The sequence below is a fragment of the Balaenoptera acutorostrata genome, chromosome 11 (genome assembly GCF_949987535.1).
Source record: "Balaenoptera acutorostrata chromosome 11, mBalAcu1.1, whole genome shotgun sequence".
NCBI lineage: Eukaryota > Metazoa > Chordata > Mammalia > Artiodactyla > Balaenopteridae > Balaenoptera > Balaenoptera acutorostrata.
The window spans coordinates 42456000-42471464 of NC_080074.1; the positions used below are offsets into that span (position 1 = coordinate 42456000).

At 39.1% G+C, this 15465-nt stretch overlaps 1 protein-coding gene and 1 non-coding gene across 3 annotated transcripts in view; both read right to left on the bottom strand.

Moving 5' to 3' along the window:
* Positions 1-15465, bottom strand: part of NAV3 (neuron navigator 3) — a 1137481-nt gene that overhangs the window by 1022483 nt on the left and 99533 nt on the right. The window contains exon 4 of one of the 2 annotated variants that reach the window (XM_057557689.1): positions 10203-10309. The exons of the other annotated variant lie outside the window; for it this stretch is intronic. The gene's annotated coding sequence lies outside the window, so the exon portion shown is untranslated. The remainder of the gene's footprint in view (positions 1-10202; positions 10310-15465) is intronic. 2 annotated transcript variants of the gene reach the window in all.
* On the bottom strand, positions 11032-11142 carry LOC114235613 (U6 spliceosomal RNA). The gene has a single exon (XR_003621746.2). It is a non-coding gene; the product is annotated as a U6 spliceosomal RNA (small nuclear RNA).

A 15465-nucleotide genomic window follows, 5' to 3' on the forward strand; every position in this document is an offset into this window, starting at 1 on the left:
CTGGCCGGGTGCCTAGAGAAAAAAAGAGGTTAGGGAATTATAAGTTCTTCTCCAGGTCTGGAGCCATAGAAGGTAAGAAAAATTGTTAAGGGATAAGACTGTAGGATCAGCAGCGGCAAATCAAACAGAGCCCTATATGCTGAGCCAAGGCTTTATGTGGAGGCAAGACGGAACCACTAAAGAGCTTTAAGCAGGGTATTGACATGACAGACTTGTGAGTTAAAAAAAAAAAAAAACTCTCTAGCTTCAATGTGGAGATTCCAAGCTGGGGAGGAAGAAAAGCAGGTTGAACACAAAGTGAACATAACCCATTCAAGCAGTATGCTATGAAAACTTGAAAGCCTCCACTGAGCTAGATTTCTGCTCAAATCTCACAGTGCATTGCTTTAAATGAGCTTAATCCTTACTTATAAACTTCGCTCACATTTTCAATACTCAGGTGGTGAATTTAATCACATGAGGTTGCGTTGTATTACTGACTTCATGTATTTTGAAATGTGCATTTTTCACTGAGTCAGCACGGCCATATCGTTTAGCTCAGGAAAACGTGTCAGTCTTTATGCCCCTCAAAACTTCCATTAACACGCATGGCATCAGATTTTTCTACGTGATGTAAAATTAAATCATGACTCTTTGCAATGTATTCTAATCAGCAACTCCATTAATTGTTTTCAAATGGTAATCAACTCGGCTCCAAATGAACAGTTTCATATTCAGCTTGCTCCATGATTTCTATGAATGCATTTACCATTACAAGTTATAATTATATTACTTTCAGAAGTCATTTACAGCAATTGAACGAACTATGAAAAATTCTAAAAATCTCATGTGACAGTGAAATTAAACAATATGAACTGCAAGACTCTACTTCATACCAAAATATTTATTTATGATGTATTTTCTGAGAAATGATATTTTTGGAACAAATATAGACATTGGTCAGGTTAAGACTTTATGACTTTAAATTATGGAGCACCAAGCAAAATGATCAGATAACACACTATATTTTGTTATATGCAAAATCAAATACACCTCGAACAGAAAGAAATCTTCTCTTTTAATACGGAGGCAGGTGGAAATGTTTACAGCAGAAAGACTGCTTGGGAAAAGCTAATTATAATTTTACAACACCTGCTGTGTGCCAGGCACTGCACTACGGACTTTATGTATTTTGACCTATGTCATCTATTTCATCTGAATAGACAGAAGAACCCATATTCCTCAAATCAGAATCCTTCAATTTCAGGGAGTTAGGTAGTTATAAAAGAGACCGCAACAGAGGGCAGACAGCAGAAGCAAGAAGAACTAAAATCCTGCAGCCTGTGGAACAAAAACCACATTCACAGAAAGACAGACAAGATGAAAAGGCAAAGGGCTATGTACCAGATGGAGTAACAAGATAAAACCCCAGAAAAACAACTAAATGAAGTTGAGATAGGCAACCTTCCAGAAAAAGAATTCAGAATAATGATAGTGAAGATGATCCAGGACCTCAGAAAAACAATGGAGGCAAAGATAGAGAAGATGCAAGAAATGTTTAACAAAGACCTAGAAGAATTAAAGAACAAACAAACTGAGATGACCAATACAATAACTGAAATGAAAACTACACTAGAAGGAATCAATAGCAGAATAACTGAGGCAGAAGAACGGATAAGTGACCTGGAAGACAGAATGGTGGAATTCACTGCTGCGGAACAGACTAAAGAAAAAAGAATGAAGAGAAATGAAGACAGCCTACGAGACCTCTGGGACAACATTAAACGCAACAACATTCACATTACAGGGGTCCCAGAAGGAGAAGAGAGAGAGAAAGGACCTGAGAAAATATTTGAAGAGATTATAGTTGAAAACTTCCCTAACATGGGAAAGGAAATAGCCACCCAAGTCCAGGAAGCGCAGCGAGTCCCATACAGGATAAACCCAAGGAGAAACACAGGGAGACACATAGTAATCAAATTGGCAAAAATTAAAAACAAAGAAAAATTATTGAAAGCAGCAAGGGAAAAATAACAGGTAACATACAAGGGAACTCCCATAAGATTAACAGCTGATTTCTCAGCAGAAACTCTACAAGCCAGAAGGGAGTGGCATGATATACTTAAAGTGATGAAAGGGAAGAACCTACAACCAAGATTACTCTACCCAGCAAGGATCTCATTCAGATTCGATGGAGAAACCAGAAGCTTTACAGACAAGTAAAAGCTAAGAGAATTCAGCACCACCAAACCAGCTCTACAACAAATGCTAAAGGAACTTCTCTAAGTGGGAAACACAAGAGAAGAAAAGAACCTACAAAAACAAACCCAAAACAATTAAGAACATGGTCATAGGAACATACATATCGATAATTACCTTAAACGTGAAAGGATTAAATGCTCCAACCAAAAGACACAGGCTTGCTGAATGGATACAAAAACAAGACCCATCTATATGCTGTCTACAAGAGACCCATTTCAGACCTAGGGACACATACAGACTGAAAGTGAGGGGATGGAAAAAGATATTCCATGCAAATGGAAATCAAAAGAAAGCTGGAGTAGCTATACTCATATCAGATAAAATAGACTTTAAAATAAAGAATGTTACAAGAGACAAGGAAGGACACTACATAATGATCAAGGGATCAATCCAAGAAGAAGATATAACAATTATAAACATATATGCACCCAACATAGGAGCACCTCAATACATAAGGCAACTGCTAACAGCTATAAAAGAGGAAATCGACAGTAACACAATAATAGTGGGGGACCTTAACACCTCACTTACACCAATGGACAGATCATCCAAACAGAAAATTAAAAAGGAAAAACAAGCTTTAAATGACACAACAGACCAGAGAGATTTAATTGATATTTATAGGACATTCCATCCAAAAACAGCAGATTACACTTTCTTCTCAAGTGCACACAGAACATTCTCCAGGATAGATCACATCTTGGGTCACAAATCAAGCCTCAGTTAATTTAAGAAAATTGAAATCATATCAAGCATCTTTTCTGACCACAATGCTATGAGATTAGAAATGAATTACAGGGAAAAAACCATAAAAAACACAAACACATGGAAGCTAAACAATACGTTACTAAATAACCAAGAGATCACTGAAGAAATCAAAAAATACCTAGAGACAAATGACAATGAAAACACGACAATCCAAACCTATGGAATGCAGCAAAAGCAATTCTGAGAGGGAAGTTTATAGCTATACAAGCCTACCTTAACAAACAAGAAAAATCTCAAGTAAACAATCTAACCCTACACTTAAAGGAACTAGAGAAAGAAGAACAAACAAAACCCAAAGTTAGCAGAAGGAAAGAAATCATAAAGATCAGAGCAGAAATAAATGAAATAGAAACAAAGAAAACAATAGCAAAGATCAATAAAACTAAAAGCTGGTTCTTTGAGAAGATAAACAAAATTGATAAACCATTAGCCAGACTCATCAAGAAAAAGAGGGAGAGGACTCAAATCAATAAAATTAGACATGAAAAAGGAGAACTTACAACAGACACCCCAGAAATACAAAGCATCCTAAGAGACTACTACAAGCAACTCTATGCCAATAAAATGAACAACCTGGAAGAAATGGACAAATTCTTAGAAAGGTATAACCTTCCAAGACTGAACCAGGAAGAAACAGAAAATATGAACAGACCAATCACAAGAAATGAAATTGAAACTGTGATTAAAAATCTTCGAACAAACAAAAGTCCAGGACCAGATGGCTTCACAGGTGAACTCTATCAAACATTTAGAGAAGAGCTAACACCCATCCTTCTCAAACTCTTCCAAAAAATTGCAGAGGAAGGAACACTCCCAAACTCATTCTATGAGGCCATCACCCTGATACCAAAACCAGACAAAGGTACTACAAAAAAAGAAAATGACAGACCAATATCACTGATGAATATAGATGCAAAAATCCTCAACAAAATACTAGCAAACAGAATCCAACAACACATTAAAAGGATCATACACCATGATCAAGTGGGATTTATCCCAGGGATGCAAGGATTCTTCAATATACGCAAATCAATCAAAGTGATACACCATATTAACAAATTGAAGAATAAAAACCATATGATCATCTCAATAGATGCAGAAAAAGCTTTTGACAAAATTCAACACCCATTTATGATAAAAACTCTCCAGAAAGTGGGCATAGAGGGAACCTATCTCAACATAATAAAGGCCATATACGACAAACCCACGGCAAACATCGTTCTCAATGGTGAAAAACTGAAAGCATTTCCTCTAAGATCAGGAACGAGACAAGGACGTCCACTCTCACCACTATTATTCAACATAGTTTTGGAAGTCCTAGCCACGGGAATCAGAGAAGAAAAAGAAATAAAAGGAATGCAAATTGGAAAAGAAGAAGTAAAACTGTCACTGTTTGCAGATGACATGATACTATGCATAGAGAATCCTTAAAATGCCACCAGAAAACTACTAGAGCTAATCAATGAATTTGGTAAAGTTGCAGGATACAAAATTAATGCACAGAAATCTCTTGCATTCCTATACACTAATGAGGAAAAATCTGAAAGAGAAATTATGGAAACACTCCCATTTACCATTGCAACAAAAAGAATAAAATAACTAGGAATAAACTTACCTAGGGAGACAAAAGACCTGTATGCAGAAAACTATAAGACACTGATGAAAGAAATTATAGATGATACAAACAGATGGAGAGATATACCATGTTCTTGGATTGGAAGAATCAATATTGTGAAAATGACTATACTACCCAAAGCAATCTACAGATTCAATGCAATCCCTACCAAATTACCAATGGCATTTTTTTATGGAAGTAGAACAAATCATCTTAAAATTTGTATGGAGACACAAAAAACCCCAAATAGTCAAAGCAGTCTTGAGGAAAAAAAACGGAGCTGGAGGAATCAGACTCCCTGACTTCAGACTATACTACAAAGCTATAGTAATCAAGACAATATGGTACTGGCACAAAAACAGAAACATAGATCAATGGAACAAGATAGAAAGCCCAGAGATAAACCCACACACCTATGGTCAACTAATCTATGACAAAGGAGGCAAAGATATACAATGGAGAAAAGACAGTCTCTTCAATAAGTGGTGGTGGGAAAACTGGACAGCTACATGTAAAAGAATGAAATTAGAACACTCCCTAACACCATACACAAAAATAAACTCAAAATGGATTCGAGACCTAAATGTAAGACCGGACACTATAAAACTCTTAGAGGAAAACATAGGAAGAACACTCTTTGACATAAATCACAGCAAGATCTTTTTTGATCCACCTCCTAGAGTAATGGAAATAAAAACAAAAATAAACAAATAGGACCTAATGAAACTTCAAAGCTTTTGCACAGCAAAGGAAACCATAAACAAGACGAAAAGACAACCCTCTGAATGGAGAAAATATTTGCAAACGAATCAATGGACAAAGGATTAATCTCCAAAATATATAAACATCTCATGCAGCTCAATATTAAAGAAACAAACAACCCAATCCAAAAATGGGCAGAAGACCTAAATAGACATTTCTCCAAAGAAGACATACAGATGGCCAAGAAGCACATGAAAAGCTGCTCAACATCACTAATTATTAGAGAAATGCAAATCAAAACTATAATGAGGTATCACCTCACACCAGTCAGAATGGGAATCATCAGAAAATCTACAAACAACAAATGCTGGAGAGGGTGTGGAGAAAAGGGAACCCTCTTGCACTGTTGGTGGGAATGTAAATTGATACAGCCACTATGGAGAACAGAATGGAGGTTCCTTAAAAAACTAAAAATAGAATTACCATATGATCCTGCAATCCCACTACTGGGCATATACCCAGAGAAAACCATAATTCAAAAAGACACATGCACCCTAATGTTCATTGCAGCACTACTTACAATAGCCAGGTCATGGAAGCAACCTAAATGCCCATCGACAGACGAATGGATAAAGAAGTTGTGGTACATATATACAATGGAATATTACTCAGCCATAAAAAGGAACGAAATTGAGTCATTTGTTGAGACGTGGATGAATCTAGAGACTGTCATACAGAGTGAAGTAAGTCAGAAAGAGAAAAACAAATATTGTATATTAACTCATGTATGTGAAACCTAGAAAAATGGTACAGATGAACCGGTTTGCAGGGTAGAAGTTGAGATACAGATGTAGAGAACAAACATATGGACACCACGGGGGAAAAACCGCGGTGGGGTGGGGATTGTGGTGCGTTGAATTGGGCAATTGGGATTGACATGTATACACTGATGTGTATAAAATTGATGACTAATAAGAACCTGCAGTATAAAAAAACAAACAAACAAAATAAACAACTGATACTAAACTTTCTTTGGGTTATTTGTATGGAAATATGTTAATATAAATGTTTCAGACATTACATGAAATTTCTAAAAATCTTATATGTTCTGGTATAATTTTATAAGTCATAATTCTAGTTATTACTTTAAAATGTATATCTCAGAAATAACTAAATTTCCTTGTCAATTGCATTATTATGAACTTTTATCAAATCTTTTACCGTGGTCATTTTTAAGTCTTTTGTCATTTACAGACAGTTCTGGGTGTACTCTGATGCTTTTGCAAAAATGTTCCTATAAAAGGGTTTCATCTTCAAGGAATTCACGGAAAAGACTCTGACAAGTACAGGTTTCTGGTAACTGACTATACTGCTGAGCTGAATGAATAAGCATTTTCAGAACTCTAATGGAAAACTGATGAATTCATAAAAGTGCTAACAGAAGATCAAGATGAAAAAAAAATTAATTACATGGGACTGAGTGAACTGATGAGGATTATAATTTTTGTGACTTTCTGTTTGAATTTAAAAAAAAATCCCACAAGGACTCAGAGGCAAAAAATATACAAATCAATTTTCACTGCAAAGTAAAGGAGCTGTTACAGTGGAGGATTACTGGACTGAATGCCAATATTATGACATAGTATGAGTGTGTTTCGTGTTTGGTAATTGCCATCATTGTTGCTTTTGTTGTGGACATCCATTTACAATGCTTGGTGTCAGTTTATTTATCTCTTGTAAAAATAAAATACAGTGTGTGTGTGAAAAAAAAAAAAAAAGAGACCACAACATTATTTCAATTATCCACTGCTACATAACACACCACCTCCAAACTTTAGGAGCTTAAAAGAGCAACCACCATTATCTTTCACGATTCTGTGTGCTGACCAGGCAGTTCCGCCGCTGTGGGGGGGCACTGGGTCAGCAGGAAGGTCTACAGTGGCCTTGCTCACATGGCAGGGAGTTGCTGCTGGCTGCTTGCTGGGAGCTCAGATAGGGGTGTTGGCCAGAGGCCTTGATTCTTCTCTATGGAGGCCTCTCTACATGGTTGCTTAGACTTCTTCACAGTATAGAAATTGTGTTTCAGGAAAGGGAATTCAAAGAGCGAGCATTCCAAGAATATAAACCCACCATGCAACACTTTGGGGGTAGGTAGTATAATGCCCCCTACAAAGATACCCATGCTCTAATCCTCAAAACCTGTGAATATGTTATCTTACATGGCAAAAGAGACTGTGCAGATGTGATTAAGTTAAGGTGAGATGGAAGATTAGCCTGGGTTATCCAAATGGCCCTAATGTAATCACAAGAGTCCTTATAAGAAGGAGGCAAGAGTAAGGGAAATTTGATAATGTTATACTGATGGCTTTGAAAATGGAGGAAGGGGCCACAAGCCAAGGAATGCAGGGAGCCTCTAGTGCTGGACAAGGCAAGGAAATAGATTCTCCCCTAGAGTCTCCAGAAGGAATGTGGTCCTGCTGACACCTTAATTTTTGGCCCAGTGAGACTTCTGACCTACAAAATTATAAGATAATAAGTCTGTTTTAAGCCAGTAAATTTGTGTAATTTGTTAAAAAATCTATAGGAAACAAATACATTTGCCAAGCCTCTGTTATTATTCCCTTTGTTAATATCCCGTGGCTAAAGCCCAGAGTCACTGGACTAAATTCATGGAGGCATGATTCACTGTAACGGTCCACTACGAAAGTAACAATCCAACACAAGTACTGTTGCCTTCCAAACATTTTCTTTTTTTTTTTTCCTCTTGCTTTACTGTTTTAAATTTTAAACACAGATAAAACTCCAAGTCATCATATAAAATGACATAGTCGAAGTCATTCAATCACTATGCTTTCATTGTTTATTTTGAATCCTCTATTTAAAGGCAAGAATATGTCATACCACAGGGACTGCAGATATAATAGCGTCCTAAGTGAACTGGTATGATTCTTTCTTTTTTTTTTTTTTTAACTGGTATGATTCTGAACCCTCATGAAATTGTTCTTGAAATGAATGTATATAGATGGGTCCACAGATGCCTGAGACCAACTGTACAACTGGGAGTCAATGTCCCATTCTGCAAGTCAAGGTCCATGTAGGATACAAAATTTACTAAGTGATAATTAACAAAAAGGTGCTAATTTCCAAATATTTTCTGATTTAGTTTTCTGTTGCTACTGTAACAAAGTACCACAAACTTGGTGACTTAGCGCAACACAACTTTATTATCTCAGTTTCTGTAGGGTGTAAGTCTCACATGGGGTTTGCCAAGGTAAAATCAAGGTGTTGGCAGGGCTGCACGCCTTACCTAGAGGTCTGGGGAAGAATCCAGTTCCGAGCTCATTCTTCTTGTTGGCCGGGTTCAGTTCCTTGGGGTTGTAAGACTAAGGTCCCCATTTCCCTATAGGCTGTCAACCAGGGGTGGTCCTTAGCTCTGAAACCTTCTCTTCAGTCCTCACATGTGACCCCTTAGATCTCAGAATGACTGACAGTGCATAGAATCCTTCTCACACTTGGCATTCTCTGGCTTTTGCTTCTGCTGCATCTTCCTCTAGCTGGAGAAAGTTCTCTGCTTTTAAGGGATCATGTGATTAGACTGGGTCCACCCATGATCATCTCCCTATCTTAATATCTATAACCTGAATTACATCTGCAAAGCTCTTTTTGCCATGTAACATAACATATTCACAGGTTCCAGAGATTAGGGCACAGACGTCTTCAAGGTCATTATTCTGCCTACCACAGTTCTCAGCAACCAGAATCTTCATGGCAAAGAGAGGTTAGAAATTCAGCACTGATCTACTGTGTGCTGTCTAGGAATAAGCCCTCAAAGGCACAATTAGCACAAACAAACTCATCATTCTGATCGCTGGCTCCGACAGCATCTCCAGGAGACAATTTATGTGAGATGTTACTCCTCCAAAATTAGTCACAGTTGGGTATTTCATAAACAGCTCTGCTCCATCGTTAAAGGCCAAGGCTTCTCAGAAGAGCGACAATCCTATTTTTCGCAATAACCTCTTAAACTGCCCTCCATGACAACTGAAAAATCAACTGATTAAAAATGATCTCACGACATCATACAGTGGACTATGTACCGATGGTTGCATCTTCACACCCCTCTTTACTCTCCAAGGATTTTGGACCTTTTGTTCAGTATTCTGAATCTACTAATGGCTTCTTTATTGATAAAAGCAATGTAGGGGGCTTCCCTGGTGGCGCAGTGGTTGAGAATCCGCCTGCCAATGCAGGGGACAAGGGTTTGAGCCCTGGTCTGGGAAGATCCCACATGCCACGGAGCAACTAGGCCTGTGAGCCACAACTACTGAGCCTGCGCGTCTGGAGCCTGTGCTCCGCAACGAGAAGCCGCGAGAATGAGAGGCCCGCACACTGCGATGAAGAGTGGTCCCCGCTTGCCGCAACTGGAGAAAGCCCTCGCACAGAAACGAAGACCCAACACAGCCAAAAATAAATAAATTAATTAATTAATTATTTTAAAAAAGCAATGTAATTAGAGCATCTGGGGTGAATGTGGTTATCCTATGTTATAAACATCAGAAATGCCTCTTACTTATAGATACATAGATACATAGAATGTCTCTTACATACAAAGAGGGATCGGTAGGTAGAGGCAATAACTACACTTTCAAAAATCCAAACGCCTACTGATTCATCTCAAAATATTAATTTTTAAAATATTGTATTGGATATTTAAGGACAATCTTGAAAAACAAAGCCATAACAATTAAGCTAAGGAAGGTTGAGATAGCCCAAGTTAGTGAGGAGAGTTTTAGCCTAACATTTTTATTAATTGTTATTCAACTAGAAGAGAAATATATGACTGAGCTGGTGGAAGGAAAGGACACTTTACACTCACTTTTTATCCATGATGCAAAGTTAAATTCTGTTCCTCCAGGGAAAACTTCAGGGCGCTGTCCCTGCCACCACCAGTGATAGAGACGGCTTGGGAAACATTAGGACCACCTAGGAAGAAGTAAGTTTAGAAGTTTTTAGTCTAACTTTATACAGTGATGTGGGAGGGAGCCTCCTTCTGGTCAACTAAATAGAAGAGAATTTTGTTTTGCTCAGAAAGTTCTTCTTTGCCTATTTTACAGCTGAAATTGCAACCAGCTTCTCTTACTGAAAAAGTTTCTGCCGTATTAATACAAGAAAAGCAAAGAAAATGATCACTCTGCACTACCTCAGCAGAAATGGGCCCAAACATACATGCACTTCAAAGTAAAGGAAGTTCTGCACTATTTCAATTACTAGATAATCATTTTACACAACAGTCAAAGTCCAAAGAAAACACAGCCTACACATATGTTCTCAAATTATGAGTAGATTTAGGACAAATCTTATAAGCTAAGTAACTTGAAAGTGAATTTTTTTCCCCCCACTAGCTATCTATTTTACATTTGGTAGTGTATATATGTCCATGCCACTCTCTCACTTCGTCCCAGCTTACCCTTCCCCCTTCCCATGCCCTCAAGTCCATTCTCTACGTCTGCATCTTTATTCCTGTCCTGCCCTTAGGTTCTTCGGAACCTTTTTTTTTTTTTTTTTGATTCCATACATATGTGTTAGCATACGGTATTTGTTTTTCTCTTTCTGACTTGAAAGTGAATTTTTTAAATGACCTTTTCTTTTATTAAAATATTCATTAATTTAATGTAGCCTAGATGTAGACTTCTAATATATTTTTTAAAAATATGGACTGCTTCCCAAATTTGCATGTCATCCTTGCACAAGGGCCATGCTAATCTTCAGTGTAAAATATATTCCAATCTCAGTATATGTGCTGCCAAAGCGAGCACTAGACTTCTAATATTTATTATAATAAATGTACTGTAGGAGCATAAATCCCAATTCATATATTTATTTATTTATTTATTTATTTATTTATGGCGGTGTTGGGTCCCCGTTTCTGTGCGAGGGCTTTCTCTAGTTGCGGCGAGCGGGGGCCACTCTTCATCGCGGTGCGCGGGCCTCTCACCGTCGTGGCCTCTCTTGTTGCGGCCTCTCTTGTTGCGGAGCACAAGCTCCAGACGCGCAGGCTCAGTAGTTGTGGCTCACGGGTCCATTTGCTCTGCGGCATGTGGGATCTTCCCAGACCAGGGCTCGAACCCGTGTCCCCTGCATTGGCAGGCGGATTCCTAACCACTGCGCCACCAGGGAAGCCCCGATTCATATATTTTAATTTACAAATATATCAATTTGATTGATGGAGTCATTTTTCTGTCCAATCACATTAAATTACATCCATAGCCAAATCTCTGAAGTAAATTATGAACTCATTCGGGAAACAGCCTGCCAAGAGAGTATTTAGCACACAGTAGGCAGTCGAAAAATAATGAAAATAATAAACATATATTCTATCAAGGTGTACATAGTATAGATTTTCAACCACATGTAAACTCTCCAATTGAAATGTTAACAACAGTCATTAATCCCTCATCCAACACACCTGAGAGTTGCTTCCCCTTCCATTAATTGAAATGCATTCTGGAGACAGACATTAACTAATAATAATCTAGCTTACTATGAAAGTAAAGCAATGCTACCACCAATGTACTCTGAGACCATATAATAATGATTTTAGAGTCACTGCATTCCTTGTTCCCTCAGTTTATGCTGATATTGAATTGCCTGTCGTAATGTAGAAATAATCACTTGTCAAGAATAATCAGGGAGGGTGAGGTTCAGATGAGTCCTTTCCCATAATCTGGGAAGGCTTCTTAAATTCTCATTCACGGATATTGAATGGGGGGGGGTCCCTTACTAGATACTGTGCTAGGCATTGGGTATACAGAAGTGAAGAGATGTGGTTCCTGTCCTCAAGAAGCTTATAATCTAGTAGACAGAAGTTTAAGCTCATACGTGCAACGAAGTATTATACGAAGTGCCGAGGGAGAAAGAATGAAAACACAAATGAGGGAGTTGTCGGTTCAGAGTTAGGTCTATGGGAGAAAACCTGGAAAAAGTGCTCCCATCATACCTGAGCACATTAGTTCCCTGCTGTAAAAGGCATCTGAATGTCTCCACCTTCCTGTGAGAGTGGTAGGAAGTGTTAAAGAAAATTAAATGCAGGAAAAGAAGGCCTGAGACAACTTGAGAAGGACTCAAGATCAAAGCATGGTTTGCCACAGGACGTATATTAACCAACAGGCATAAATTTTCAAAAGCCAAAAGCAAATAGAAGAATCTAAGTTCCTACGGGGTGCTGCACGTGGGCACCGCTATGCACACGTGATATCCTGCCTTATACTGTAGATATATTTTCACTTTGGTTTTCATTCACCAGCCTTGGAAATAATCAAGGGTTGGGGGGCTGACTCACCAGGGCCAAAGCCTCCCCCATTTTCCCCAGCCAGTATTCTAAAAAGATTTGCATGCCCTATAGAAAAAGGATTCCTGGACATATGTTTCAAAGTCCCAAATTATCTGAGTTCAAGGGCCCGGTGAGCTCCCTGTCCCACTCCCACCTCCCAGAAGGCTACCCCCAGCCAGGTCTGACCACTAGCATGTGGACATGTCATCCCCAGCAAGGATTATGTCTCATACTTCTTTCTTGGTATCCTCCTTAGCTCCTGCCACAGTGTCCTGCAAGTAGCTCATTAGACGATTGATAATAATGATGATAACAAACACAGAAACTCTCCAAAGATGACCAGAATGGTAAAATCACAAGATTTTTCCATGTGTTAGAAGTTCTGTGAAAAGTGTGGTTGGTGGACAGGATAGCCTACTAAATACGTTCTATTTATCTTCTATTCCCATTCTCTCTTCCCGACAGTATTGCAGATGATAGCGGGTAGGCTGACATATGTGTTCTTTATTTACGCTGCCCGTGAAGAAACACGGAGGCTCCTTTTGGTACCAAATAAGGCATTTTACCTGCTTAACATAAGTCACCATATGGAGCAGGTTCCACCTGAGGCCTGCCTGGGTGAAGTCCAAGTCATCGTGAGACCTTATGTCCAACTTATCTAGGGTTCTGATTTACCAAGGAATGTCCCAAGGAGCTGCCACAGATGCCAGACCTGTGTTAGTAGAACGAGACACAAGAGCCCTAACCTGTGTCCAATAATCAGAGGGAAGACTTTGATCTCCCTGGGCTGCCACACTTGTGTCGCTCGCATCCCCTTCTGGACCCATAAAGCTCCTATTCGTTGCAAGAGCATTTATTTGGAAAATTAAGGGACAAAGGGCTTGTTTGCTTTAATAAAAGCTAAGAACAAGCTCACTAACTGATGGGAAGTTTTATTTGACTCCTGGGTCAGTGGTTTAATTTTACATATGTTCTCATAAATGTAACCGCAGTGTTTTGTGCAAGGATCATCTTGTAAACTAAATGTGCTGGCAGAGGAAAATCCATTTGTGGCACCCAAGATGTTAGGGGAATTGGCAGCCATGGAAAACACCTGAAAAGCTTTCCTCCCCAGCCTCACAGATATCCACCAGAAAAGGAATGCTCTTGCTCCAACACTCTCCTTGAAAGTGGTGAGCTCTTCTGCCAACTGACCACCTCCTGGGTAAATTTTAATATCAGCAAGGAGAAGCTGGAAGTAACACCAGCACTTATCTCAGTGCTGTTGTTTTGAAGAAAAATATTATATGACTTAGTAATCAGTCTCTCATGTCTCTAATGTATTCCTAAACAATGGCAAATGAAGGTAAAACAAATTAAATGGAGAAATTCTCGGGTGTGTGTGTGCGTGTGTGTGCACGCACATGAGCACATGCGTGGGTTCACATGCTTTGTTTTCAAGTAGCCAAGACTTACATATTAAAATATACTTATGGGGGACTTCCCTGGTGGCACAGTGGTTAAGAACCCGCTTGCCAATGCAGGGGACACGGGTTCGATCCCTGGTGCGGGAAGATCCCACATGCCGCAGGGCAACTAAGCCCGTGTGCCACAACTATTGAGCCTGCGCTCTAGAGCCCGCGAGTCACAACTACTGAGCCCGCGTGCCACAACTACTGAAGCTCGCGCACCTAGAGCCCATGCTCCTCAACAAGAGAAGCCACCGCAATGAGAAGCCCATGCACTGCAACAAAGAGTAGCCCCCGCTCCCCACAACTAGAGAAAGCCCAAACGCAGCAATGAAGACCCAACGCAGGCCAATAAATAAATTAATTAATAAATTAATTAATTAATTAAAAAATAATAATAATAAAATATAGTTATGGGAACTTTAGAGCCTTGTATGTTTGCCTCAACCTTACCAGGGACAGAAAATCCATCAGTGCAGACAATCCCCATCTGAAGCTGCTGCTATTAAATGTTGGTGGTGTCATGAAATTGACTCAAGACAGCCTCTTTATTTTTTGTAAGCAATCCTGACACTGGGGTTCCCTAATATGGTGATCAAAGGGTTACAATAAGACTCAATGGCTGAAGCTACCATTCGTGATTAGGACCTACCAGATGACACTGTAATAGGTATATTATCTTTAACCCCTTTCCCATACTGCTGAAATCTTACAGGACATAAATTCTTATCCCTGTTTTACAGATCAGGAAATTGGACCTCAGAAAACTTAAAAAGTGGAAAAAATGATACACGAACTTAAATTAGTCTGACTCCATGTTCAAGCTTTTCCTACATACACATAGCCACTGACTTTATATACCTCTAGGACTACAGCCAGCCACCCAACCTTATTTCCAAGAAACCTGCTTTTCCAGGTGGTTAATACTCTTGAGAGACACGTGCTATACTTATACTTCCCAGCTAGAAGTAGACATAGTCATTTACCCAGTCTGCTGAGCTGGGACGAGAGGGCATCCCTCCTCCCACCTGAGATATCAAGGTTTACGGAACATCAGACACTCCTACAAAAGATCTGAGGTTTATCACGTAGTCATTCATTCATTCAACAAATATTTACTGAGGGACTGCTCCATGCCAGGCACTGTATAATGTGCTGGGCTTAATAAGCACAAGATAGCGCCCACCCTCAATACACTCACAGTATTAGGGAGACAGACTAGCAAAAGAGCGATTTCTATGCAAAGCGATAAAAGCTACTACTGGAACAAGCAAGAGATTATTGCACCCAGAGCAAGGACAACCACTTGTCATGGCGTGTTTAGAACAATTTCCAGAAGAAAAATAGCATCCAGGCAGAGT